The sequence below is a fragment of the Pinus tabuliformis genome, chromosome 7 (genome assembly GCF_031772625.1).
Source record: "Pinus tabuliformis cultivar Carrire ecotype Pingquan chromosome 7, CPIR1, whole genome shotgun sequence".
NCBI lineage: Eukaryota > Viridiplantae > Streptophyta > Pinopsida > Pinales > Pinaceae > Pinus > Pinus tabuliformis.
In genome coordinates this window covers 659,575,568-659,601,934 of record NC_142293.1, presented here as the reverse complement: position 1 = coordinate 659,601,934, position 26,367 = coordinate 659,575,568, and positions in this window count along the sequence as shown.

Sequence of the window (26,367 nt, the reverse complement as noted above, 5' to 3'; positions counted from 1 at the left end):
GTTAATCAGTACAATCCTTTCTTTCTGCTTATATAATATCCACTGCCTGGGTGATGTATTTCTATTCTTTGTTTAAAACAGAGTTCTATGCAATTTACATTTCTAATTAATTCTATTTGTAGAACTAGTTTTATCATGTTCAATCAACAATCCTTAAGGATAGATTTAGATCACTTATCTGTTCACAAAATTGTAATTATGTAACTTCTGTCCCTGTGTGGAAGGTCTCACACCCAGCCGCGAATCTCGCAATTATGTCCAAACTCTCCCTTGAGCACTTCCTCCTCCACACAGTCAATTGAGTCCGCTACGGTCACGTACCATTGGCTTCAAGACTCATAGTCCAACCTCAAGTCTCATACCTCTCCGACTGTATTCGAGTCTTTCCCACTGGTTTATTTCACCTAGCTCAAAGATATCTGGGTAATATCTATGTTCCCTTGACTCCCCCCCCACCTATTTCTCTCTTCCTCTTCTTGAGGGAGCAGATGAGTAACTGTTTCTTTTATTTCTCTATTTCTGGAGGTTCACAACTGTTTCTTTCAATTCTTGTTATAATACTTTAACTCTTCATTATTTCTTAACGTGGTAACAAAATATATCCTAGCCTCTCAGCGTCAATCATTTAACATTTCAAAAATAAAGTGAAAAGCTAATACCATAAAAACTAAGGTAATAAGTAAAACTTAGTAACCACAATAGTTGTTCATGCAGTTTTGGGTGTTACACCATATATATAGTAAAAACACCAATTTAAATAACACAAATCAAGATTTCACCTCAATTTTTTCCGATTATCGAGGAGCCAAAGTCCAAAAAGTCTCAATAAAAACAATTCCCTTCTATTCTCATCATCATGTGAGATATTGACATCAATTATTACTCTTAAAAATACATTAACACAAATGAATTTTAACAAGTTACTTCAAACCTTTTGAATTAAAAAATAAAAAAGTAAACTTAATAGGAATTACAAGGAGGAAACGATGCATCTATGGTGGAACGAGGTGACGGCATAAGTGAAGTTCATACCCACTCATCTCTCATTCCACATGGAGGAATAAACAATAAATCTTCATAGCATGTGAGGAGAAAGGAGGACTTGAATGATCCTCATTGCTATGCTTGTCACGATATGATGTTGTAGCATCTATAAAATCACAGTATCTATAAAATCAAATTGATTAAGAGGTTAAAATTATTTATTAGAGGAAGGAAATGGAATAGACCAAGAGGTTAACATTTTTTCAAAGAAGAGTCGGTTTCATAAGTTGGTTCCTTAATAAGAAGAGTGGGTTTCTTAAGTTGATTAAGAGGTTAAAATTATTTATTGGAGGAAGGAAATGGAATAGACCGAGAGGTTAACATTATTTAAAAGAAGAGTTAGTTTCTTAATAAAAAAAGTTGGTTTCTTAAGTTGCTTACTTAATGATTCTTAAGTTGCTTACTTAATGAGTGGATTTGTTAAAATAGAATTATTTTACGTACTCATGTAATTCATGAAAATTAACTAATGATTTGGTTGTAATTTTGCATAGATCTGAAACAACATATTTTAATGTATTTATTTATTGATTGATTTAATAATAATAATCCGAGTGTGTGAATGTGGCCCGAGCGTTTTTTAGAAAAACATTGTAACCTGTCCTTGTGCGATCGTTTTCTTTTAATTCATTGATCGCATGTATATTAACAATATTGTACGAGTCTGTGTTATGTTGGGTTTTGATTTAAATGCGACAACGGACGCTGAGTTGTCGCATTGATATAATAGTTTCCATACATTCCTGCGGTAAAAGTTTGAACGGCCTTGAATTCAGAATAGATAGTTTTTTTTAAGCTAAGGCCTGCACCACCATACTTCTCCACGTACAAATCTCCCTCCTCTAGTGGTACTGACTAGTTTTATATCACAGAATTTTTCATCTTCGAGTGCAGTTCATGTTTGGGCTCACTTTGAGGATGTGTTTTTCTCCTTTGCACTGGAAACTGTTTATTTTTAACTGCAAAAAACTAGAAAACCTTTGATAAAGTTAGCACCACTCAACTGCATTTTCAAATTCTACCGTATTTATATTCTTTAGTTTTTTCTTTTTTTTTTTTAAATTAATTCATTAATTTTATTAAGATTATATCCAAATTTATATATTATATATAGTTAGTGTATACTCTTCAATATCAAAATTATGAAATTTTCAATTTTGTTGTATTTATATTAATTATGAAATATCTTTCATGGTGACACTTTTCAATGCATGCATATCAACAACCAATGGAAATCAACAACTATGCCAAGACTCATGACTCTCTTTTATGACATGATCACGACAATGACTCTCTTTCCCATGCATGCATAAACTAGTTAAGAATTATCCAACTAGAAAAAACAATAAAGTATAAGGCTGCTCAAATGCACACAAAAGTGCTTTATAAGGCTGATATAGACTTGTTGATATGCATGTCAAGACCAAGTGATTCTTCCTTGTATGCAATCTTAAACCACTCAACCAATGGACCCAATTTTGAAACAACAAGGTAGCATGCTACATCTTGCACTCAATAGTACATACATGGAAAAAAATAAAATGACCCATTGATATGCATGCCAAACCAATGACTTTGAACCTCCTATGTATGACTATGACAAAACTCTTACTAGGATTACATATCCAACTGACAATGGTAACCATTAATAAGTACATACAAGGCTAAAGCACATGCCTTTCGAATCATAAATACAATACATGCAACTTCTACAAAAGTATGAGGGAAGGCAATAAGAGAAATAACAAACAAGCATTGAAACCATTGTACCATGTATAGCACCCCCTGAGCTCATTATACCTCCAATAGGAAGGATGATTTTGTGGACCTGCTCATGCGCGAGGGCTCCCATATAGGCCATGTTGTTCCTACTATATCTCGTACACATACCATGTTTCGATACTACTCCCATGCAATCCCCCCAAGTCTATGCACCTCTCATACTCTTTCATAGTCTTATATGAATAAATTTGTCAAGGAGAAATGTATTGCAATGGGGAACTAGGTCCACCTACTCGAAATCTGATGAGAAAGAATTTGTCCTTGATTTCTTGCCTTTTCTCATTCTTCCCTTCAACACATGTACATTGTCTAGAGTTATTATTCCTTTGGTAACCATTGTCTTTATATTCTCTTTCCTGATGCAATATTCTTTGGGTTTGAAGATCACTTCCTTTCCTCAATCAACCATCTAACTCACATTAAGGATATTGTGCTTCAACCATTCAACTAGCAACACATTAGCTACATTGATCTTCTCATCACCAAGACTGAGCTTTCCTTTTCCCAACACATTATTGATTTGGAGGAGCATAGGTTGTGCTCTAGGTCTCCAATTTTGTAGAGAGGCTTGGGAACCTGTATTCCAAAGAACCTAGAAAGAGTTTTGGAAAATTCTACCCATAAATGATTTATTTAAGATAATTAATATTCTCAATGGAGTTCCTAAGTCAAAACTTAGGAAAATTAAAATGTTAGTGGGTATTAATCTAATTGTGGGTGTAACTTCTAGAGGAAGATAAAGATCAAGCCAAAACAATCTGAGCCTTTGATTAGGAATTAATCTAGGTCATTGCTTGTCCAGTAGAAAGATATAAGAAGGGGCTTGAGGGTTATTTTGAAAACACATCGAGAGATCAAGAGATCACATTTCTGAAGTGAGCAGTTCTTAGGGGGAAATTGGATTGAGGAGATTTCTTGTAGGTGAGGGGCGGGATTAACATCGGGAGAGAGAGTGATTTTCTTAGCCGGAGAATCATCAACAGAAAGAGGCAGAGAGTAATCCAGCACTGGTAGTGTTGAGCCAGAGCGACTAATGCAGAGCCATGTAGAGGTAGTGCAGAAGCCAAAAGGGTTTCCAAAATTTGCAAAAGGAATTCGAGTTTTAGAAGCCTGGAGCCAGGGTGTGAGACCGGGTGGCAGAAATCGAATCTCATGGGCAGCAAATCGACCATCGAGAGGATTGACACTTTCCCCAGAGTGCTTGACGTTAGGCTGACACAGATGTTGTGCAGAGGTAGCCAAAAGATATGGGGGAAATCATGTTGGGGCTGGATCATCCAAGATTTCTACTAAGAGTGGGAGGTAATCTCATTATTCTTCTCTTCCCATTGTATTTCTCTATAACTCGATTGTCGAGAGGGAATCCAGATTTGTATTCATAATTTGCAACTGCTTAATAATGTTGGAAATAATACTGAGAGCGGGGGGGGTGAATCAGTATTATCAAATCAAACACTTTTTCATTTTCATACTCAGATTCATATACGCTACTTCAGTGAAGGGAACCTGCATGTACACCCAACTGTGTCTAATGCAACTAACGTATATCTAGTAAAATTATGATTCAGTTAATCCATTAAATGTTGATCTTTAATTAGTGCATCAGAACTTTTATTAACCATATGAATAGTAAACAGGTGCAGTAAAACAGAATAGATCATCACACTCAAGAAGCACACATGAACACCATGATGTAAGGTGGAAACCCAATGTGGGTGAAACCACCTGCTGCGAGTCATCTATATCTTCTTTTAATAAGAAACTTCTTTTTACAATATTTCTGTACTGGTGCAGTCTTATGCCAGTACACATGCTTCTACCTGTAGAAGGCTACAACCTTCTCTCATTCTCCAACTTCTCTTGGAAGGGAGCTGCAACCCCCTTAGCTCTTGTACTAGCCGATCCTTTTACTAGTACGTAGGTTTCGGCCTATTGAATGTTCCAATCTTCACTCGTTTTCCAACTGCTACTAGAAGGGAGCTACCACCACCTTAGCTCTTGTACTAGCCGATGTACTAGTACGTAGGTGCCAACCTACAGAAGGCTACAACCTTCTCTTTCTTCCTCCAAGTACCACGTTTCATAAATTTTCATCTGAAGGCCACGTTTCATCCAATTTTCATACTGGACCCATCAATATCATTGAAGCACACAATCAATCAACACTACCATCATCAATCTCTAAATCACCCAACACTGAATCACTGAAACCTTGTCAACAAACTGCAATCACCAGAACACAGAGCAGAACACAGAACTCTGCAACAATGTTCAGATATAATAATATCATCAGAAATCATGCATCAGAGTGCATACGCTACTTGGAAGAGCGGAACCAGCCTGTATACGCAACTTCACCGAAGCGAACCAACGTATATGTCATTAATTACTTACTTATATCTTTGTTGCACTTCCTGACTTCAAACATAACCAGATCATTACATATACAAGGATAATATGCATGTTAGCAACCAGATCTAGTCCATCAGATCACATAAAGATAAGTCATTATGATCCTAATCCATTATTAGATTTCATCCACCAACACTGAAGCTAAACACAATCAACCAATCTAAATATGCAGAATATTGACACTAGTAGACACCAGAACTCATTAACAACTAGAACCACCTGTAACTTCAAATATGATAGTGCATATGGTATACGCTACTTAGATGTATATAACCTGCGTATCTACGCGCTTTTATCAAAGTCAACCAGCGTATACATATGTAAATATTCATTCATGAGTTGCAGCTATTTCAAACTTAAGTTATACCTAGATCAGAACATTACATGCGTCAATATACAGATCTAGAATAAGCATAATCAAACCATATAGAGATGATTCATTCCAAACCATTTTATCCCGATATATCCTTAGATCTTTTTCTCCATCAACCGGTGAGATTCCTCCTTAGCTCAGATCAAGTAAAGCATCATGAACCCATAACCTGCATACTAGATCTCATACTTCATCAGATATTCAAGACTTTCTGAGTGCCTTTGCATAATGATCTTCTTCTCCTTTTATAGTCTTAGGCCTTACTCAATACCATGGTCCAAAACCATAAAGAACCAATACCTTAGACCAAATACCTGGGTTCAACACTTCAGATGAGATACCATGGTCCAAAACCATAGGTCCAAATACCAAGGACTAAATACCATGGTCCAAAAATAAGTTTTCCCACATGTACACACTTTTCTTTGCATGAAAGTGCGTGCATACGTATACGCACCTTTTGATCATTTAACCCACGTGTATACGCGCCTTGGTTAAGAGGAACCTGTGTATATCTCTTTTTCCTTCATTCTGAGAACCTGAACTGTGATCTGTCATTTGAGTGAGTTATTCTTCTACAAGGGGTTGTCATCAAGTACAACACATGCATCATAATGCCAACAATCTCCCCCTTTGGACTTGATGGCAACAACCATACCAAGTCACTCTCCCCCTTTGAAATCAAGGGCAAAGGGCACACCAAGATATTCTCTTCCTTGATATACATTCTGCTGTCCATACTCCCCCTGAGTACCTGCTGAAATCTCTAATTGAGCTCCCCCTTTGTATATGCCAAGGTGTACCAATCTATCCATGCTCCCTCTGAGTACATGCTGAAATCTCTGCTCTGCTAAAGTGTGTTGCTCATGCTCCCCCTGACTGTAAGAAAGGTATGCAAAAATATGTTCTACAAGAAGAACATGACTCTATCATAAATGACCTTCCTATCACCAAAGGCTCATACATACATCCATCTCTCAACCAAGTAGGGATATACCAATATTGACTCATCCACCCAACCAAGTCGGGATACACCAGATACCAATTGTTTATACATGACTGAAATATTACATCATCCTTCCCATGCACAGTGGGGTTACAAATTACAACATATGACCAAAAGGGATTCATCAAATGACTACAATAGATAGAGACAAATTATTACATCAAGAGTCTTGATATGACCTTTACATGAGACCAAACATCTAAATAAGGCCATGATAGTCATCAACAACTATCATACACAATGTATGATCTACTCCATAAGCATCTGTCAACAACATCTAGACCAGCAACCTGTATATGTCCATTAGTGTATAAGTCATCAACCTACAACAAGGTATGTCTGCATATAGATATTCGCTCATTCTTTTGAACAGAATTCTGCATATGACATACAGAATCATTCACATTATATCATCTGCGAAAAACACCATAGTCATCTCATCAACATCAAGATCTGCATGTTCTTATATATCATCCAAGTATCATCACTTGGGAACATCTGCATCAATCAACATATGTAAGTATCAACCTATCATCATATAGGTAAGAACTCATCATCATCATGTCTCCAACAATGCAACTTTGAGTAATCATCCATGTATCCAGCATACTATATACAACACTATGTATCTTAAGCTTAAGATTTGTTGTCAAGACTTCTTGATATCATCAACAACAACAATCCTCATCCATGTGAGCGCCACGAACTATAGGAATCCTGCATCATAACTATATTATATGTCGATAGCAGCATATGAGTGACTCATCATCAAGTAATGAAATTGTGTATTCAAGATTTGTACTTCTCCTTATCCTTATGAAGATCACCATGTAAGCACCATATATGCAACATCAGAGAATCAACCACAAATCTGATCTGAATACCAACTATGTAACCCTAAGAATCATATGAGATTTTGTCATGGAAAACTCATAACCATATCATGGAAAGATGTATTATTTAGCCATATAAGCGTCATCACCAAGGACTGCTAACCATAATGCCAACAATGCATTATTAAAAGCATATGCTCCCCCTGAACCTGTGCCATCTGTTAACTGTCAGATCTGATCATGTATATATCAGCAAGAAGTATCAAGGCATCATCATCATCAAGTTAGGATCAAAACACTTCTAAACATCTTACAAGTATCAAGACATTTCCACACATCATCAGCAGATTGTAACCATTATCAAACAAAGCAAATAATGGACTGAATCATATCAGACCCTTTTCCTCAGCCTATCCCACTACTTTTCTCAAACTATCATATACGTGATTGTGCACTGTCTAACTCACGTATATACTCGACTTCTCTTTATGAAACTTGCGTATGAGATTGAGAGCACTGAAGTTTTAAACTTTCAGCTTCCTCTGAGTCTATCATGTCTGTACATTGTGATGTGCCACATCTTTCTAACTGTACTTCTTCTTCCATATCTTCAAGTGTCATGATGTTTTCTCCTTTTGGTATGTTGCCTGTACTTTGTTCCTGCATTCCTTTGCTATATGTCCCAACTTGTTACATGCATAACATCTTACATGTTTCATATTCTTTCTGTAGCAATCAACAAATTTGTGACCAAACATATTGCAAGAAAAACAATATCCCTTAAAGTACCTGGAACGTGATGATCTTTCTATGTGATGGTCTTGGACCATTCTACTTCTGCATCTAGCTGCAACATGTCCAAGGCAATGACATACATAACATTCAACATTATTCATCGGAGGAGTAAAAGATTTCCTTTGAAGAATTTCTTTCCTTGGTTGTTGATTGGATTGACCACTCATCTCCTTGTTGAGTATTTCAGATTGTGCATTAGAGTTCCTTGTCTTATTTTGTGAACTAGATTTACCCTCAACAGATTCATGAAAACCAAGACCAGTTTTGATAGCAGGAGACCTTTGAAAACTAAGAATATCATCCAAGATCTTAGAACTATCTTGAAACCATAAGAGCTTATCCTTTTCTTCTAAGTTATCTTTTAGAATATTTACCTCAACCTGAAGTTGCTCTTCCTTTTCATGATATTGCTTCTTCATGTTTTCTTCAGCTTTTCTTCCTTCTACCAACTGGTGTCTTAATTCAAGAACTTCATTTTCTTGTTTTTCAAGAGCTTGGAGTAGTTCTTTATTCTGCTTATTTGATTCTTCAAGATCTTCTTTTAGCGAGAGGATCGTAGCTTCAAGACTTTCATAGTAATTGGATCTTTCTCTGAGTTTCTTGATTGTTGTGCTCCTTTCATTGACTTCATTTCTTAATGATGTCACTTCATCCTGCAACTTTCGACATTGATCTTTCTTGTCCTAGAATAACTTCCTTGCCTTGTTTCCTTCCTCTAGTTGAGCTTTTAGTTTGGTAGCTTCTTCTTTGAAGGCACATTCCATTTTGTTCAATAGATCTTGTTGATCTCTAATTTTTTCTATAAGCCTTTTAAATTTCGCCTCTATTTGATATCTTTCTTGCTCACCCATAAGAGAAAATTTAGTTGTTTTGCTATCACTTTCATCATCTTCAAATGGATGGAAAAATGTATCACCAGAGGATAACAAATTCATACCTGATAGTTCTTTTGCTTGTTCATCTTCATTCTGAGGTGATTCTGAATCTGAAGTGCTTCTTCCACATATTCCCCAATCGATTCTCTCACTGTCATAGCTCTTCTGAGATGTCTTCTTCTTCTTAGGCGCTTTCTTCTTAAGCTTCTTTCCCATTTTTCTACGGATCTCTTTCAAGCGATCAAGCTTCTACCAAAGGACCTAATCTGATACCAATTGTTGGAAATAATATTGAGAGAGGGGGGGGGGTGAATCAGTATTATCAAATCAAACACTTTTCCATTTTCATACTCAGATTCATATACGCTACTTCAGTGAAGGGAACCTACGTGTACACCCAACTGTGTCTAATGCAACTAGCGTATATCTAGTAAACTTATGATTCAGTTAATCCATTAAATGTTGATCTTTAGTTAGTGCATCAGAACTTTTATTAACCATATGAACAATAAATAGGTGCAGTAAAACATAATAGATCATCACACACAAGAAGCACACATGAACAACATGATGTAAGGTGGAAACCCAATGTGGGTGAAAACCACCTACTGCAAGTCGTCTCTATCTTCTTTTAATAATAAACTTCTTTTTACAATATTTCTTTACTGGTGCAGTCTTATACTAGTACACAGGATTCTACCTGCAAAAGTCTACAACCTTCTCTCGTTCTCCAGCTTCTCCTGGAAGGGAGCTGCAACCCCCTTAGCTCTTTTACTAGCTGATCCTTTTACTAGTATGTAAGTGTTGGCCTACTGAATGCTCCAACCTTCACTTGTTTTCCAGCTGCTACTGGAAGGGAGCTACCACCCCCTTAGCTCTTGTACTAGGTGATGTACTAGTATGTAGGTGCCAACCTAAAGAAGGCTACAACCTTCTCTTTCTTCCTCCAGGTACCACGTTTCATAAATTTTCATCTGAAGGCCACGTTTCATCCAATTTTCATACTGGACCCATCAGTGTCATTGAAGCACACAATCAATCAACACTAGCATCATCAATCTCTGAATCACCCAATACTGAATCACTAAAACCCTGTCAACAAACTGTAATCACTAGAACACAGAGCATAACACAAAACTCTGCAACAATGTTCAGATCTAATAGTATCATCAAAAATCATGCATTAGAGTGCATACACTACTTGGAAGAGCTGAACTAGCGTGTATATGCAACTTCACCAAAGTGAACCAGCGTATATGTCATTAATTACTTACTTATGTCTTTGCTACACTTCCTAACTTCAGACATAACCAGATCATTACATATACAAGGATAATATGCATGTTAGCAACTAGATCTAGTCCATCAAATCACATAAAGATAAGTTATTATGATCCTAATCCATTGTTAGATTTCATCCACCAACACTTAAGCTAAACACAATCAACCAATCTGAATATGTAGAATATTGACACTAGTAGACACCAAAACTCATCAACAACTAGAACCACCTGTAACTTCAAATATGATAGTGTATATGGTATATGCTACTTAGATGTATATAACCTGCGTATGCATGCACTTTTATCAAATTCAACCAGTGTATACATTTGTAAATATTCATTCATGAGTTGCAGCTATTTCAAACTTAAGTTATACCCAGATTAGAACATTACATGCGTCAGTATACAAATCTAGAATAAGCATAATCAAACCATATAGAGATGATTCATTCCAAACCATTTGATCCTGATATATCCTTAGATCTTGTTCTCCATCAACCGGTGAGATTCCTCCTTAGCTCAAATCAAGCAAAGCATCATGAACCCATACCATGCATACTAGATCTCATACTTCATCAGATATTCAAGACTTTCTGAATGCCTTTGCCTAATGATCTTCTTCTCCTTTTATAGTCTTAGGCCTTACTCAATACCATGGTCCAAAACCATAAAGAATCAATACCTTGGACCAAATATCTGGGTTCAACACTTCAGATGAGATACCATGGTCCAAAACCATAGGTCCAAATACCAAGGACTAAATACCATGGACCAAAAATAAGTTTTCCCACACGTACGCGCTTTTATTTGCATGAAAGTGCGTGCATACATATACATGCCTTTTGATCGTTTAACCTGCGTGTATATGTGCCCTGGTTAAGAGGAACCTGCGTATATCTCTTTTTCCTTCATTCTGAGAACCTGAACTATGATGTATCATTTGAGTGAGTTGTTCTTCTGCAAGGGGTTGCCATCAAATACAACACATGCATCATAATGCCAACAAATAATAATAGACCCTCAAAATTGTTGCATCAAATTTCCCGCATTGGGTTTTTCCAGTGGCATTTTCCAAAAATAACGGTGTCCATTTCTGTTGTATTTTATTTCTTGCTCAGTTTTTTTTTTTCGCATATAATTTAATTAAGTGAAGGTTGCACTGTATGTATTATGATATTTTCCGTAGAAAACTACAAGTAATTTGTTTAAAGTAATTTAACAAATAAGAGTAATATCATCAGTTGCTACAATAGGGATTCCTGTTGTGGAATTTTCACACACATTAGTAGGTGTATCGCCTCCAAGAATGACATGGCCATATTTGGTCTTCCTCCAAGAGGGAAAACCACTATTGTCCCTTGACACGTGATGGGAACAACCACTATCTATATACCATTGATCATCACAGTCAAACATGCATAGGGAAATCCCATAGATCATATGTTGCTCCTCCTTCTTCTTCCACATCATAGTAGACTACTTTGTGGCATCCACATTCCTCTCTAGTTTTCTACTGGGAATACTCCATATCTACTGCTCATCTTATCGAATTTGTCTTGAAGAACTAAACAGATCAGAACCTTTGTCCATGTGACAAAAATTGTGACATGTAAAGAACCTCACATGACCAAAATATGTGGCTACAGAGTCAAATATTTGTCTGCTAATGTTAGATCTATCCCTTGGAGAAAAAATTCCTCTACTCTATGGGCTATTTTTGCAATCAATTTCCTCGTAGCCAAACACATTACAAGAAAAATAATAACCATTAAAATAATGTATATACATAATGGCTGAAGGCCTCCTTGGTTTTCCTTGCTGCCCATAATGTTCCATGCTTGACTGGTTGGATCTTTCCACTCTGCTCCTATATTTGGTTGGAACATGTCAAAATTTTTGATAGTTGTAGCACTCAATCTTGTACATCAATGGAGCAAATGCGTTTTGACACCTTTGAAAGCTACTAACATCAACTACAGGAGTGAATTGTCTTGTAGATGAAGGTTCTCCTTAAGGTCTTATTTTTTAATGTTGGGTCTGCTGCTAATTTCTTCATCGTTTATTGCTCTTGTTGGTGCCATTAGTTGCTACTGGATTCTTGGGTTCTACATCCTTTTCTACATGTGCCTATGTCAAGCTCTCTATTTTGAAATACAATAATAAATATGATCAAGGAAGATATTTTCCTACAAAGAAAAATGTCAAAGGCCTTTGTCATCTTCTCCATCTTGAGTTGGGTGTCTTTTTGTTCAAGTTGCTTCCTCAATGAGATAACCTCAACTTCAAGTTCTTCAACTCGACCTTGTGTATCTTTCAGTTTATCAATTTTCACATCTTCAACTCTCTTGACTTATTCAACCTGGGTTTTCAAACTATTGATCTCCTCCTTTTCATCATATATTGTGAGAGATTTTCTTGATCTCTCCATGCAACTATCAACCTAATTACTTCAACTATTAGTCTCTCTATCCCAACCATGGCCAACTCATATTCATATTTAAGAAGCTTACTATCATTCTCATATTAATTAGGAAACTCAACATGGCTATAATCACGTACGTCAAACGAGTAACTCAGGACTAATCCATCCTTACTTATACCTTCATATTTTCTTTGCTGGATTTCACTAGATTCTGTTGAGCCTTCATTTTCAGACTTCTTGCTATTAGTTGGTTAACTCACATTAGGGGCCTAGTCTCCTAGGGCTAAGATTCTTTCTTCTAAGGGCCTTTCTTCTTTTTATTCTTTATTCTCTTCTTCTCAACCTGTCCACTATTACTACCACTATGACCTCCATACAACACCTGCAATCTATTTCAAATCTCCTTGGAATATTTCATATTTACTATCTTGTCTAGATTTGGATTATGGAGAACAAAGATACTCCTTCAAGATTCATTCCGAGAAAATGATATATATATATATATATATATATGTATATATGTGTGTGTGTGTGTGTGTATATATATATATATATACATACATATGTGTATATATATATATATATACACACACACACAGACATATATACATATATATATATATATATATATATATGTGTATATATATATATATATATATATATATATATATATATATATATATATATATATATATATATTCCCATATCTATTTCCACTTGTCAAGCTACACCCAAAATCACCTACTTTGATAAAAAAATTTAGAGGCATGAAAATATTGAGAGGTGAGGGGAGTGTATTAGTATTTTTCCCTAGGTCAATATTTTACCACATTTCCCCTTATTTAACAATTAAAAATTTCATTCATTTACTAGAGGTTCATCACAATGTATAGCAATAGATCTATGTACAATATAAAATCATATGACACATGTATAACCAAGTAGACCATAAGCAACATAATACATACACAACACATGAACTGTCACAAGTATATCATGAAAACACTAATGAGAAACACATAAATATCATCCTGTCCATAGAGACACCAGATGTAAGGTGGAAACCCAAAGGGAAAAAGGCAACTTTTTCTTTGCTTTGTTATGCTTCTTATTATTAATCTGAATCTTCTTTTACATATGCATTGGCAGAACTAGTGTGGAAGCTAGAACTTGCAAATCATGTGAGAAAATATTTCTCTAGGCCACTGCCTATTGGAACCCACCAGTTCTTAAACTTTACAAATGACCATCTACCATAATCCACTATTCCCACAATTTTGCAGGCTACCACCTGTTGGATTGCCCCAACATCCAGTAGTCTATGCAACCATCACTAGATAGAAGCCTCTACTCCCAAGTTCTTGGGCCACTACCTAAAGGACGCTGTTGTACCTTGAATCTGCAAGTCACCAACTACCTTATTGAAGGCCCCAACATTCAACCTCTTCCCATGGACCTTGTTTCACAATGTTTCCTATTGGATAAGGAAAACAAACTCATACAATTACGGACCTTGTTTAATCTCATTTTCAGACTTGGCCACTACAAACTCTATTCTCATACAACTGAATACAAATACCCCACCAATACAACTAACTCTAACCCTCTCAAGTTAATGAATACATCAACAAATCCAATCAAACTCATTCCTCAATCATCAATACAACAAATCCGCTCATGCTAAACCCTCTCAAGACATAACATATATGCCACAAAAACTATTGTAGCACACACTAGTCATATTATATATGACAATACTAAAAGTTATAACAATATAATATTACATAAAACCCCTACAACAACACTCATATTAGCAACATATTCTATCATGAACATCAACAAAAACTGGTAGCAATACACCCTGCAACATAAGCACATCAGATATATAAAGTACACAATATCTCAACCATCCTTTGACATATGTTCCACATGCAACAACTAAATCGATTCATAAGTATTGTCACTTGTTGTTGTCATAACAACTTCCCTTTTATTTTTCTATAAAATAATGGGCCCCTCATATAAAATTTTGGAAATATCACCTTGCTTTGCATTTGGATTCCTATTTTTAATTTTTCTGGTTTGATTTCTTCAATTTTTTATATTTCCATCATATTTGTCTCATCAAACCTTTCCAGTGATATGAATTTTGTATCATTTTGACTTCTAGATCAAAATTTATGGTTGTTTGAAGTTTTTTGCCCATAATTATGTTGATGACGTGCCATATCATCTCATACATGACATGTTAATGATGCCACATGAAAAATCTCGTTCTTACACCTATATATTTTATTATAGATTTATTATTATTTTTTTTTTTATTTCATTTTCATATACTTTTATAATTTTATTATACTTTATTATTTGATTTGATTTTTATTTTGTTTGTTTCATTTATTTATCAAATTCTTTTAATATTTTCATCCGCAATGGTAAGAGTTCAAGATAATTCAATTTGAATTTCATTTTGTTCCACCCAACATCTTGAATCTGGAAGATTTGTTTTGACTCTTGAATTGTTAATGTTGGGGTTTAAATTTTAAGTTTAATGTATTAAATGCCATATTAAAGAATATTTTGTGGGTCCTTCCTTATAGCCTCCTTCTTATTTTAGTAACTAGTTTATTTTACCCCGTGCATGTGGTATAATCATTGTAACATTTAAATCATTGGATGGAATTTACCCATGAATTAAATCAAGGGTTGTTGAGCATCAATTGCATGAGTCATATTTTGAGTTCTACAACTCCAAATTAAGTGAAGTATAACTCATTAGAAGGAGGAAATCAAGAATAAAATATGGCAATATTTATTTAAAAAAATTCAATCAGAGTCTCCCAAAAATTTAGTAGAAAAGGGTTATGTGATTTTATCAAATCAAGATTTCTAGGTTATTTTTCGAAATAGAACTTGATGCCAACACATTTTTTTGCTTTCATCTCATCAGTATGGTGTTCGTTTATCAAAATTGCAATAACAAAAAAATATTTGGTTTATATTTTGAAGTTTGTCTCTAATTTACAGGGATCCTTTTTCTTTGAATGATTAGTTTTTTTTTTAGCTTCGAGCTTTTATTTGCATATTAATATATTTATAATAATGGTTTCTTGAATATATTTGTAGATTTTTTGTAATTCTATAACCACTTGAACGTTTAGGATCTACAAATTGAAATTACAAATGAGAAAAGTGGATTATCCATATCACATGAAATCAAAAAACAAATCTTGCTAAATCTTTCATGAAACAAACTTCTATTTTTGAATTGAATTATATAATTAGAAATAAGAAGTCGGTAGAAGAGAAAGGGGTTGGAAACTATTGCACTTTAAGACTCTCGCTTAATAACCATCTGTTTTACAACTAAGTTTTGAACACTGTTATTTACTAGATTTCGTGATTTGAATATTGTATGATATTTTATTTTTTTTAAAGTCATTCATGGTATTTTCCTCTATTATTTTTCCTTGTATATTGATACCCATTGAATGTTCGAATGATATTCTTTCCTTTCTTTTGAAAAGATAAAATATGTGCAGTGATGAGTTATTTTATCAACACAAAATTATTTTTAATTTGTGTAAATCAGCATTTGTTTTTGATATGAAAAAATATACTTTAACAACATTTCTCTCATTATTAGGATATATTTATTTTATGTCATTTAGATTAGTTTAATTTCATACAAATAAACATAAAAAAGCATAAAAAATATAATTATTTTTTCATAAGATCTTTAAAACATAGCCCAGAAATCAATTTAAGTGGTTTACTGTACCCACATTCTAGTCAGGGTTATCACCAATTTAAACATACACAATGTCTTCTCAAAGTACTATGTTCAGGTGATCCCCCCATCCCATGTTGTTTAGATTGCTCAAGCCGATTCCACTAATGTAAAACAATTTGTATATTTGTTTATAGTTGTAAATATTTAGGATGATTATATTAGATTAGTGTTAGGTAACATATTTTCCCTTTTTAGATTAGTTTTTATGTATATAATTTTAGGTGAGATCAGTAAAGACAATTGGACCTTTGTTTTAGAGAGTATATAGTTGCACCAAATGAATAGGGGTCTATTTGGGACATTCATTAGAAAAATACTTCGTTGTTGCAGGATGAATTATTTCGCCTGTCAATAATTTGGCACTAGAAGGAGGCCACAATGAAATGTTGACCTATGGAGATTTTCCCATTAAGTTATTAATTTTTAATGTCTCTTTCCCAAATCCCTATTTGGAGTTGGATCTCTGAACAAATATCTTGCAACACTCCATTAAGGATAGTAAATACTTTGTCAAAAAATAAATTTAATGGTGAGGGTAAAATTATTTCATATGAACATATCAATTAATTTATCCAAAACTATGTTTCTCATAACATGCTTCATCAAGGTTTCATGTGAAAAATTTTCACACTTACTTTCCAAGGTCGCGTGAATAAATAGGGTGAAATGTTACTGACCACATCTATTTATTCTTTGGACCATTTAATAGACAAGTTTTTCTTTTTCTTTTATTATTATGCTTATGATGGATTATGTGAAAAAATTAATAATATTAAGATAGAACCTCATGAATCCTTAGAAGTTTTTTCCACAAGATTAATTCATCTTTTTTTTGAATTTCCTTTTGACGACATGCCTTCTATTTCTCTACCTGATAATCATGATCAAATAATTAAAAAAATAAATCATATATTAATTCTCATGCATAAAATGGTATAGATTCTAAAAATCTAGAAATTATAAATAAACAACACTGCCTAGACAATGAGGTTCTAAGTAATACAAAATTTCTGAATAATAATCAAGAAAGTTGTCTAATTTTAGAAATTTTAACATTTTTCTCATAAATGGAAGAGTTTGATTTAGAAATTCATGTTCATAACATAAAACAACTGTCACGCTAAATGAGTCGTTCTTGCGGACAAGACCGACCTCCCTAGTATCTAATGATATCTAGTGACAAGCAAGCCAATCAAATTCTATCTTTCTCTAAATATGCAATTTATAAACAAAGGCAAACAAGTGTTTTAGGCCTACCTTGGGTCCAATGAAAGTTTGTGGAAGCTTCGCTCCTTTGATCCAAATGAGCTCCCTTGTAGCGAATCTGCAAACACAAACAAGCACACAAATTAAATAGCACCTGAAAAGCCAATATAATAAAGCATACTTATCAGGATGATCAAGGAATTCATGAAACAAATCACATAAGACAATTTGTTGAGAAAAATGAATCTGATTGTATTAATTCAAATCAAAGAAGAACTTTACAACCTGTGCCTTGATGCTGTACAAGCTCCTCCCAGGGTCCAACAAGAAGTCTCCTCTACTTTGACAAGTTTCACTCTCTTCCCAATGAAGCCAAAAGGTATGTGATCTTTCCTCTCAAGCTCAACTAGGAAGTCTCAATTCCACCAGCATTTACCCTCGAAAATGTTCAGCTTCTAACCTCCCTAGCAACCAGCCCAATGCCTTAATTTATAGTGCAATGGAGGGAAGTTACTAGGTCCACCTTCAAAGGGATAAAGTCCTCCTTCAAAGGGATAGCTCCTCTCATCAAGGAATTAGCTCCTTCACTTTTGGGATGCATGAACCACCTAGGAGCGAATCATCCACATCAAAATTCCTTCTAGAATCATCTAGAATTAACCCAAAGTGAGTTTTTAAGAATAAACTTGCGCCTTTTTGACTTTCACAGGGGTCCGCACCCACTCCTTTAGAGACAGAGCAGGCAGGTCCGCAGGTAACATGAACAAATGGTGTGGGACCGTAGGCAACAATGAGAGAAAGTGCGGAACCAGAGCTTTATTGATTTTTAAGGTATTTCTCTCATTTTCAATGCTTGACATGAAGAGCTGAGGTTTGAGACTTGCTTAGGAGGACAGTATGAATGATGATAGACCCATACTGACTGCAAATAGTGATGGTGACAATATTTTGTGTAGCAGATTGCCCGCTAAAGTGCGAAGTCTGTAGTAGATGAGGATTTCATTTATCGTCTAGGAAGAGTGAAGTACTTTATCATTTTGAGGACCATCTTGTGGAGAGCCAGGTTGGAACCTGTAAAAACATTCAATGCAAAATATATATATGAGATCATATCATCGCTAAGGTAGGCATTCCCATACTCAGATCAAAACTACCTAGAAAACTAACTACTGCTCTGATATAGGAATGATCTTGTAATACATCACAAGTATAGACACATGTAGACACAGTATGGACGTAGCCATTTATTTTATGAATATTCCACTGTATAATGAATACAAAATTCCCCGCAGCTTGGATGGTGGAAACTAGATCCAGGGTCTTCATTTCTACTTCCCGAAATAGTACGATTCTAACCATGTGAATGAATGTGTCGAAGTCGAACATGGTAGAAACCACTTGATTACCAGTCAATGATGTAAGCTGTTAACAAGTGTGAGAGAAACCACCAGTAATGTCAATGGCTCTCAACGTACTCAGTACAATCCATGAAATGTGAATAGATGTGTTGATGTCGAACATGTCACGGAATCCTTTGATCGAAGGTCAATGATGCAACCTATCGTCGAAGGCGAGAAACCTGCCATTGAGGCATGCAGATCCCAAGGTAATGACGATTTCTAGATCATCTTTCTTTATAATGAGCTGAAGTTGATAGAAAGCGATCCGTCGTAGGCAAGCCCACAACACGAAATCATAGATCAAGTTTGAAGAAATTTAGTTGCAAGGACTGACTCAGGGATGGTCAAAATGGATGACAGATATTTTGCAGATGAATGGCTTATTTGCACTGACCTCTTGAACACATAACGACACAACAGATGGTTTGGTGACAATTGACCCAAAGTTAATACCCAGAAACCAGCTGAAGACTTTCAATATGGTTTGATCAACTGTTAGGCAAAGGATTTCCCAACCCAGGTGAATAAAAGTGTCGTGTTCAAGAGTGGTTACAAAGTATGACAAACAGGCTCATTTTTGTCTCTTTTCCCCCACCATTTCTGGCAAATACCTCCTTATTTTTGACAACCTTGAGGAGGATAACATTTGCTTGATTATAAGCTCATCCTTCGGATGAGTCCAACATAGTTTAAATTTGAACCCTAAGAAGGAGTGGTATGTTCCTGTTTGTAATTGAACAGGTCATTTACTGTTAAATTTTAACGAGTCCAGTATAGGAGAAACTCGACGTTTTTCAATTTTAGAGAGTCTGAAAAAACTTAAGAAGACTCCATGGTTGTCTTTTTTTGTAAATTTGTATCTCGCAAGCCCGAAAAAGTATAAAATAATACTTAAGAGAACCGCTTGATCATTACGACCAAGGAGTACTTTTCATAATTAGTGCCTCTGATCTCAAAAAGTAAAAAAGTGATCAATGACACGTCGTTTTATAACCAATATTGAATTTGAAATGACAAAAATCCGGCAATCTTTTTATGTTTTTTACGATCAGAAAAAGAGTTGTAAGTGGACCGTCTTTTTAGTTCCATTTTAACGAGTTTAAAAAGAAAAAATCAGCGATCTTTTCATGTTTTAGGAGTCAGAAAAGAGCTTAAAGGTGACTCTAAAGTTTTTTCGTTGAAAATGACCGATTTTTCCTGAAAAATCCGTTATCTTGAAAAAAAACTCAAACATTACTCATACCTGTTTAAAATGGATAAAAATGCTGCAAAAGTTACCTCTTTAAAGTGAAACATAAACAAATTAAAAACTCATTTATTCAAAAAACTTATAAAAAGGGCTTTTGTAAATTCATTTTTACCATTTGAGTTCTGGGTGAGAAAATAGAGCTTTTGGTCAGAAACTTCCCATAAAGATTGCGGAAAATCCGTTCGTTGGAATCGAACGCCGTCTCCTCCAAGTAATCTACATCATCCTACTCTTTAATTTCATCCGTTTCAAAGTTGTTTTTAGGTTTTAATTTCATTTTTTAAGGGATTTTTAGTTTAGAAACCCGCGCGTGGGGGCCCGCAGGCACAGCACAGGTAACCTACAGACCCCGACATTTTCGTAACAGGAAAAAAGTCAGGGGTCCACACCTGTCATGAAGGCAAGGTGAGGACCCACTCACTGTCTCTAACAAAGAGGGTGTGGTCCCCGCAGCAAGGGTTTTTAAACCTAAATTTCTCAAAATTCACCCAAAAACTTTGCTTTTAGACATTCTAATTCGCCTTTTTGTTGAATGTAGAGTATACATCATGCTTGATTGGCGAGAACGGGAGCATGAGGATGTAGATCTCGCCATGATAAAACATCAACCTTCGATTGATGCATTGAAGGCATGCAACTTATACAAATTCTGGGCCATACCTAGCATGAGGGCCCAAGTGGACTTCTTGCAGTGGCTAGTAGACAGGTGGAGCATACAGGACTAGTGCTTATTCATTGGTGGACACCAGCTCAAAATGGAGCCGACAGACATTTACTTTTTGATTGGTTTGCCTAAGAGAGGTGAACACTTGACTCTATTCGGGACTAGGCCAGGTGGCCAGTCTGTCGATAGCCTCCGGCTAGAGTTCTGTAACAACCAGACTAGAGACAAAGGGATAGATATCAAAACCATATCCATTCCTGAACTCAAGGTAATTACGTTTACTGTTACCAGGCTTTACGAGAGCGCAACACTTTAAGTAGCCACTGGATCCCAGATGCGGATGGCAGTAGACTGCTTTCGAGGCACCATCTTCAACTGGTGCGATGCTGTGTTGGCTAATATAAAAAGGCCAACTGAGTAGAGCAAATAACGGACAACTGAAGACCTTTGGATATGGTGCTTTAGTCGTGAGCTTTAGTCTGGAGAGGGTTCCAATGTTGGTCCCATAGCACCTCACTATTGGAGTTGGACTTCCTTGAGAGCCCAAACTGATGCGATGGGTTGCAGTTATGGCCCGTCATCCTGAGGAGGGGACAGAGGTCGTTCGATTCACTCCTGAGTATTTCCATTGGTTAGAGAACGAGGTTTCTTCTATTCAGGACTTTCCTTATGCTGGGGTAGATTTTCGTGGTGACCCAGACATGGCTCATCCACTAGGAGAGCAATGGGATGATTCAGGTAAAATCATTTTCAACATTTTCTAATTTATTATATTTTTTGTTTGTTTTTATCTCGTCCAAAAATTGATAGTAAAAGTTTCAAATGCAGATGTAGGTCCACGGCGACCAGCCGCTCTCCGGCCTTATGAGAGGAAACAACCAGCTGCAGCAGCACCAGCCCCACAGGACGAATCAGCAGAGACCTTGGCCGAATTGGAGAGCCATCTAGAGCGTTTGACAGGAGACATTCTGGAGACCAGCATAGATGACATTCCTCTTAGACTACAACACTATGTGATTGGGGTCCCAGGAAATTTCAGGAGGTTCCTTTGCAGGGTGGACCGTACAGTGGTTTCTTATCGAGATCATCACCAGTGATAGGATGATCGCCTGTTGTAGACACATATGACATTGTTTTGCTTTTTGTACTATCATTTTTGCTGATCATAAGGTGTTTTTCAACCTATGATCGAAGATGATGTATATTTGACACACTCCTATGTTATACTATTTCACTATTACCGGCTTATCTTGTAAAACATGTTATGGAATGTTTTTAAATATATTTGTATGATTATTGCAATTGTCTACTTAACATTCGAGAAGCGATTGAATCTGCTAATGTATTTAAATATCTTGGAATATGCTGATATTCAATATAGTCAAATTAACGTTCCAAGAGATGAACTCTCAAAAATAATCTCAAGAACACTAGATTTCTAATGGCATATACTCTATTAAGCTGTAATACAACGAGTTCAGAATCTAACCTCACTATCATACTCTGAATCCCGAATGAAATAGATTCAGATAATAACTCAATCACTTCACTATACTCTGCAATGTTGTTCGTTGTTTGACCGAGGCTTACCCCATGCATAGATACCAACTCGTCAGAGGGCGAATAGATAACCCAAGCTGTGGAAGAAATGTTCCGTGTATTACGACAAGCACCATCAGCAAAACCAATGTATGTTTGGAGAGGCGTCAACATCTGCAATATCAAGAGTAAAACCAAGATAAGCAGAAATAATGACGAAAAACACTCTCTAAGCTAAGCACACTTTTTAAACTAAAACACACCACCTAGAAAGAAAAATAACCTAACTAAAAATCTCCACACCCATATTTTAAGCATAATACCTTTTCAGGTAAAGACCATTTCTGGGTTTACCTAAAGAGACCCTGTCAAAGTCTACCAATTCATAGGCCCCTTTTGCTAGCTTTCGCTTAACAACATAAGGACCATGCCACATAGGGACGAATTTCCCAGCGCCTAGTTTATCATTTGCTTGATCATACAATAATACTAGGTCTCCTTCCGAAAAATTTCGAGGGGTAACATTTCAATCATACTGAGCTTTAATATGTTTGGCGTGTGTTTCGATTGCTAATGCAGCATCACGTCGATTCTCATCTAGCTGAGCCAAGTATAACAAACGTTTTTCATCTTCGGAAGTGGCTGGAAGTAATTCGATGGCCATTTGCAATGACGGGATTTCACATTCAATGGGTAACACAGCTTCCAGGCCATAAACTAGTTGGAAAGGAGTGAAACCGGTTGACGTTTTTACTGAGGTTCGATACGCCCAAAGCACTGAAAGTAGCATGTTATGCCAATTCAACCTATGAATTCCAATGATTCGTTGGATCATGATGACTAGAACTTTGTTGATGACTTCAACTAAACCATTAGCTTGTGGATAATATGGAGTTGAACTATCGTGATGCAAGCCAAGTTGGCCTGTAAGTTCAGTCATCATAATGTTTCGAAAATGATGCTCATGATCAGTGATAATCGCTTGTGGAACACCAAACCTAGCAATTATATGATTAAGCATGAAAATCGCAGCACTTTTGCCCTCCGCCTCAAATGTAGGCATCGCCTCGGCTCACTTGGTAAAATAATCTACTGCAAGGATGATATACGCATGCCCCCCGGCCGAGTGAGGGTTACATGTAATAAAATAGATATCGCATTTTGCAAACGGATCGATGACAATTATAGGGTGGAGAGGAGCAGGTGGAGCGCGCATCTTTCGATCAAAAATTTGGCAGTTGTGGCATTTTTGGACCGCGTTAATACAATCTTTAAACAAAGACAGCCAGAAATAGCCGGCGTGCAATATCTTTTGGGCTGTGGCAAACCCAGACATATGACCGCCACACGCTCTAGAGTGACAGTCATTCAGAACCCTTTTAGCTTCCTCATGAGTTAAACAACGTCGAAAAACAGAGTCCACCCCACAACAATAAAGAGTATCTCCAATAATTTTGAATTGTTGGGACTAGAATCGTATTTTTCGACATTCTGACCTTGAAGTTTCTGGCTGAAAGGATTGGGTCTGGAGATAAACGATGATATCCCCATACCATGGATCTAAATTTCTGATTAGAAACAAGGATTCGTCCACAATGGGCTCCTCTGCCACAGTTTCCGTGTCAGCACGCGGGAAGTCACACATCAACTCCGCAGAAACTAAAGATTTCTTCGACTTAGACTTTTCAAATTCCAAGTCGAACTCCTGCAGGATCACAATCCATTTGGAGTACTTGCCCCCTAGCAATTGTTTGGTCAAAATATAGATCGTAGGGTTGCAATTAGAAATTACTATAGTTTTACGAAGTAAAATGTAATGACAAAAACGTTGGATAGCTTGAACAACTGCGAATGCTAATTTCTCCACATGTGAGAATTTTAGCTCAGTTGGATTTAAAGTTCGACTAAGGTAATATATCACATGTTCAGTACCGAATTCATCTTCCTGAACTAACACCATTCCGATGGTGGAATGGGAGGCGGCGAGATACAAGAAGTAGTCTTGGTTGTAGTTGGGAGGATGCAATAATGGTGCATGGGTCAACGCGTGTTTTAATGCATCAAAAGATTTATCAGCTATCTCATTCCAAAAGAATGGAGTATTCTGTTTCAACAACCGAGTAAAACCCTTTATGATCTCAGCGTAGTTAGGAATGAATCGACATAAAAAGTTTGCTTTCCCCTGCAAACTTTGGAGTTGGCAAAGACTTGAAGGAGGAGGGAATTTGACAATAGCTTCAACCTTCGAGGGATCGACGCGAATGCCGCCTTTTGAAACAACAAACCCTATTAACCAACCCGTTTCTATACAGAAAACACACTTGTGTGGATTCAACCTAATTCGATAATGCCTACACCTCATAAAGATTGCTCATAAATGGATGAGATGATCAGCTCGATGTAATGAATGAGTAGGTAAATCATTGAGATAGGGTTGCACAATGTGCTTGATGTCATGAAACGCGTAATACATGGCTCTTTGAAAAGTTGCCCCGGCATTCTTGAGCCCAAAAGGTGATTTGCAATAAGCAAATGTCCCCCATGGACAAATGAAAGCCGTTTTTGGTTGATCAGCAGGTAGAATATTGATTTGATTGTATCCGGAAAAACCATCCATGAAGGAGAATATTTCACCACCGGCACAATCATCAATGATTTGATCGATATAGCGAGTTGGGTAATTGTCTTTTGGACAGGCTCGATTAACAAGAACAATATTTGATACCTAATCCATTAATGGAATTGGATAAATGAAACCTGCTTTGAGTAATTTTTCAACTTTTGCTTTAATAGCAGCAGCTTTTCGCGGGTGGATCTGACGTAAATGTTGCCGGACGGGTTTAGCATCCGGGTAAGTTTTGATTTCATGAACAACAATTGCTGGGTCAATTCCTGGCATTTCCTCATATGTCCAGGCAAACACGTCACAGAATTCTTGAAATAGGGCCTTATATGTTTGAATTTCATCTTCTGTACATGAGGCACCTATATGAATGTTTTCAACAATTCCAGACTTATCCGAAATATCAATAGGAATAGTTCGAGAAATGTTTCCCAAATTTAACTCTGAATCAGGATTTTTCATTGGATTCTGAGGTTCCTTGACATATTTAGTTGTAAAAATAGATGAAAAATCATTTTCAAAATGATCAATCTTAGGTAAAGATGAAGATCTATGATGAAGATCTTCCCATGGTAAATCATCGACACATAGGATTTCACGAATTTGCTCATCAGTGTGAACAAGTTCGGAAAACGTTGTTGAATCCAAGTTTGATGTTGAAAATGATTCCTCATGGACCACATTCATTAAGTCAATTTTGGTTGAAGATGGGTCAGAAAATGACTACACAGCCTGATATGCAATTTCATATGGACTCAAAGGCATAACATCACCAAATGAGTCTATCTCAGATTCGGAAGGTACAATCCAAGGATCGTCATAAACAATAGTGTCTGACAAAATCATATGAATGGTTGCAGTTGAAGACGATGCGTTGATAGGAGGAAAAAGAAAAGTTCCCAGTAAGCCAGAATCTTTAACTTGTCCTACTCCAACATCCTTATACGGGATAGTTGTTTTGCCGACATGCTGAATACTTTCAGAAGAGGCTGGGTCGGATGAAAAGTAAGTCAGCTGGTCTATAGTTACGATATTTCCATTATGAGGGAACTTTATAAGCCGAAAGAC